Raw genomic sequence first — 4,686 nt, forward strand, 5'->3', positions numbered from 1 at the left:
TTCCAGTCCTCGGGGACTCCTCTCCTGATTTTCCTCATGCTCCCATCACGATAGTACAACTCGTCGGTTTGAAGGTCGGAGTAACCTATCGCGTGTCGGCACGATTTCTCAGGTATAACATCATCGTCATCAGATGACAACGTTTCCCTATGAGGGCGAACTGCCTTCTTAGGGCTCTCAAGAGTCACGCGCCTCGAGACACGCCTTTTTGGGCGTGAATTCTCGGCGGGCTCTTGGACTTCGATGCATAAATTAGTGCGCGTAGCTGCCTTGAGCTCCTTGTCATGTTGGAGGTGACGACGACCCCCAGCGTGTTGAGTCGTTTGGGGCTTCTTCATCGGGCCCAAACGTTCTTGGACTGGAGCTTTACCTCTCTCGTCGGGAATTGGACCGAGGCGCTCCAAGACTGACTTTCTCCTTCGAGATGATTCCGCGGGATCTCCCGGAGAAGCTATTGGAATTACCGGCGACTTTGGTCGGCTCGCCGGAGGTTGAACCTGCTTCGAAGGCTGCACTGATTGTGCCTTAATCTGAATCGCCGCTTCAGACTTCGGCCTCCAAACTTGACGGGTTGGTGGCAGCTTCTTGGCCACTTCCTTCTGTAGCCTTCTACGGGCCTCTTGGACTTAAGCCCGTGCCTGCGCTGACATTGTGTGGCGCTTGTGAATGCGCTCTTCGAGTGTCGAACGATTTCGTTTGATACGGACCCATTCGTTCGATGGCGGCTTAGAAGAGCTGTCATTCATCGGTGGTTGAGGCTGTTTGCCTATCCTGTTCTTCAGATCCGCGTGATAGCGGACTCCGTCGGTAGACTCCATCGCCTTTGCGAGTTGCCAAGCCAGGCGTTGACGTTGCCTCTGGCGGGCTCTCTTCGAGAGAGTCACAACGCCCTTAATGGTGGAGGCATCGGCGAGAACAGGGTTGACCTGGTTGGAGGTCGGCGAAACTTCACCCGACGCAACTTTGGCGTCAATTGTGGTAAGAGCCTCGTTGGCATTTTGCACTTCTTCATACCAACGAACTTTTCTCCTGGAGGAGAACTTCTTGGACTTGCGAGGGGAGGTGGATCTGGACGAGGATGACAGATACCCCTCGAACTTTTGCTGGTCGAATTCATACTCGACCTCCTCCTCGACCGGGATTAAGATCCGCGGCTGCGACGCAACGATCTCGGCAGCGAGATCAGTGGGTCCCACTGTAGTCGCCAGATTGTTCGCGGGAAAAATCATAGCTTTCTTTGCTGATTCCATTGATTCCTTTGTTAACAGTTTATCGGTTACAAAGATCCGGTCTTTTTATAATATCTGGTTACAATAAAATCAAAAGAAAATGAAAATTACAACTTTCCTTATTTGTCGAACGAATCACGAGCTCCTGTTTTGTGGTCACTCGCTTTTGTGGGTTCTTCGCCTGCGCCGGGGTTAATCCGTGGACTACCGCGCGATCTAGATCCGATCGGATTTACACGGTATAACGGGTGTTATCTCACGAAGGAAATAACAGCCAGGGGGTACTATTTTACCAAGGAAATAATAGCCTTCTCGGGATCAAAAACCAAGTTTTGATCCGGAGTATTACCGTGTGGATCTCAGATCTAATCTTTCTCTCTCGAACTCCTGCCTTTTCTGATGTGGATGCTCACCAAGAACCAGATCCGGAGTAGTACACGGTATAACGGAATCGAACTCGAACTCCTGGCTTTGGCCGAGTCACCACTTGGTGGTTCGGCTCGCCGAGCCGCCTAGACGGCTTTTCTTTTAGCCGAGCTTCGCCGTTGTCCGTTTTCCGGTTCCGAACTTCGTTGTTGATCTGGACTCTGATTTGGCAGTCCGGATCCCAATATGGCAGTAAATCCGCTTTGGTGTTCGAGTTCGAATCCGTTCTACAGTTGGATGACTCGTTGATTCACCGAACCGTTAGCTTGATTCCGCACGCGAGTGGATTTATTCCGTTGCTTGCGTGTGGTTCATTAGCCTCGTCGCCTCGTTAATCCACTTCGTTGCGTGTCACTTGGCTTCGGTGTTGTGGACTGACGCTCGTGTTTAGATACGTCACCCGATGGTTCGTTGGTTTGTCGAATCACCGTGCCGAGCTGTGTTCAGGGACCTATAGGCAGTTTTATACGCCTACAAGAGGTAAATGTTAACGTGATAATTTTGTGGTCCTGCCATCCTATTAAAGAGGATTGGCAAGTTGAGAGACTATCAGAGGTAAATGTTAACGTGATAGTTTTATGGTCCTACCATCCTATTGAAGAGGATTGGCAAGTTAAGGGACTATCAGAGGTAAATGTTAACGTGATAGTTTTATGGTCCTGTCATCCTATTGAAGCGGATTGGCAGATGGATAGACTATCAGAGGTGATCATTAACGTGATAGTTTTGTGATACTCGTGGTTGATATAGGTATTCTATTGAACATGACAACTCAGAAAATTTATTATTCATAATCCAATGAACTATAAATAAACCAAACCACAGTCTTGAACAAGTGTAGGGGGGAAAAGAAGTAGACATTGCACATCGCCTAATGGGCCACTATCTAACGAGTTTGACTATAAGAGGTAATTATTAACGTGATAGTTATTGGAGACCCTGGCATCCTACTGAAGAGGATTAGCTTCAGTGGATGTAGTATTTCCCCCTTCTGATTGAGAAGATTGGGCTCGGTCTGATTACTCAGGCTAATCCTGCCTATTTTGTTCTTCAGCTTTGATCCTGACAATAATCTTTTGAGCCTGTTCGCCTTGAGAGATTAGTTATCTCCAAGAACGGTATTCTGTAACTCCTATTCGGGCTAGGAGGTCGGTCTGCAAGTTGTGTCGACAGGTCTCTACTAAGGTAGATTGTGTCATAACTGACGAACACTGGAGAGCCATGGTTCGAAACCTATTGACGAAGGCTTTGACGGACTCCCTCTTCTTCTGCTTAGTGGCGAGAAGTGTATGGATGGAGACTTCTGTATCATCTTCAAAGAATCTTGATAGGAAGAGTCTCTTTAGATCTTCCTACTTTTGAGTACATCCGGTAGGCAGTTTTCTGAATCATCCAAAGGCAATTCCCTTGAGGCTGTCAATGAACAATCGAGCCAGTATGGCGTCGTTTGATATCACATTCCCAGTCTGTGACTTGAAATGATAGATATGTTGGTTCGATGATCCCATGCCGTTAAAAGTTTGTAGCGTCGGGACCTCAAATTTTGGAGGATAAGGGGCTGCATCCCATTCGGCAGGATAGTGCCTGACAACTCCCTCATCTTGGAGCTCGCTTCTATCAGCAGCAATGGCATTGAGGCGGTCTTCTAATTCTTCTATTTTGGTAGACTAGAGATTCTGCTCGTTCTCCGTCTCTTTTCCTTCATTAGAGGAAGATTCCAGATTGTGGGATTCTTGGTCAGAAGCAGCGTCATCAACCGCTTTTTCCTTTCCTTTGCTTGTGTGAAGTCTTGATGAAGACGTTCTTCCTCTTCGGGAAGATTCTTGCCTAGGTGATGAATCTGTCTTCTGAGATTTGGCCTTGTATGTGACGATTTGAGTCAACAGGGACAAGAGTTCATTGATAACCTCCTGTTGAGATTTGAGCATGGCCTCCTGCTCATCAAGTCTCTTTGCAAGTTCTTCATGGTTTTCCGTCATATAAGCGGAGCTCTCATGTTCAATAAAAGAGCTTGATGATTGGGACTCTGCAATGGCTGAGTGTTCATCATCGGAATTGGTTCCTCTGGCTAACCTCTAATAGTTGACAGGAGGAATGGCTCTCGTTCGAGTCCGAGTGTGTCGGTAGACTCCTTCAAACTCGTTAGTAATTTCTCTAACGGTCGGTAAACGACTTATCTCAGAGTCCTCAGAACTAGGACCTGAGGCTTTCCCTCTACCGATCACATTGATAGTGACCCTAGGATACTCAGTCTCTGGAGACTTCTTCCTCTACGAACGTCGTCGTTGGTTAGGCAAAACAATGTTCGTTGGTCGGTTGAATATCGACGGTTTGGCCGCATATGAGCAGCTTTGGCATCCCGAGAGGACCGTAGGGATCAGTCGTTCACATTAGAATGAACGAATAATTTGTTACATCGGTCTTTCACTCGATATGAACTCTCTCAAATCTGTTGTAAAGATTCAAGGAGAATTACTCACTAATCGTGAGGTTTGAACTAAAACCCTTAGTCTATGATTGGATAGGACTGACTCTTGGTGGACATGAATCTGATTTAGATGCCTTGGATCCATGAATTTCTTATATCCGCCTCTCAATCTAGTCGCGCTATGCAGAGTATTTAGGGGTCTCGCAATCTGTATTAGATTTGGAACTTGGCACATGAGGGTTGCATTTGGCACTTGAGACGCGAAGGTCGCGTTTGGCACTTGAAACGCGAGGTCCGCATTTTGGTTTGGCACCACGAGGGTCGCGTTCTTCATTGTCAACGCGAGGATCGTGTTTTGACTGGGAAACGTGAAGTTGAAGTTCGCGTTCAACGAAGGCTTGAGGTTCGTGTTTTGGCTGTAAAACACGCCATTGAAGGACACGTTCAGTTTGGTTCTCGCGAAGCTCATGTTTAGGCTCATAAACATGAGGCTTGTGTACTAAAGTAGAAACACGAAGCTCAGGGTCACGTTTAGGCTCACGAAGGCGAAGCTCGCGTTGGTTGGGGGATCGACTTTCTTGGAGTTGTGCCGAAGCTAAGTCT

The sequence above is a fragment of the Asparagus officinalis genome, chromosome 5 (genome assembly GCF_001876935.1).
Source record: "Asparagus officinalis chromosome 5, Aspof.V1, whole genome shotgun sequence".
Classification (NCBI taxonomy): domain Eukaryota; kingdom Viridiplantae; phylum Streptophyta; class Magnoliopsida; order Asparagales; family Asparagaceae; genus Asparagus; species Asparagus officinalis.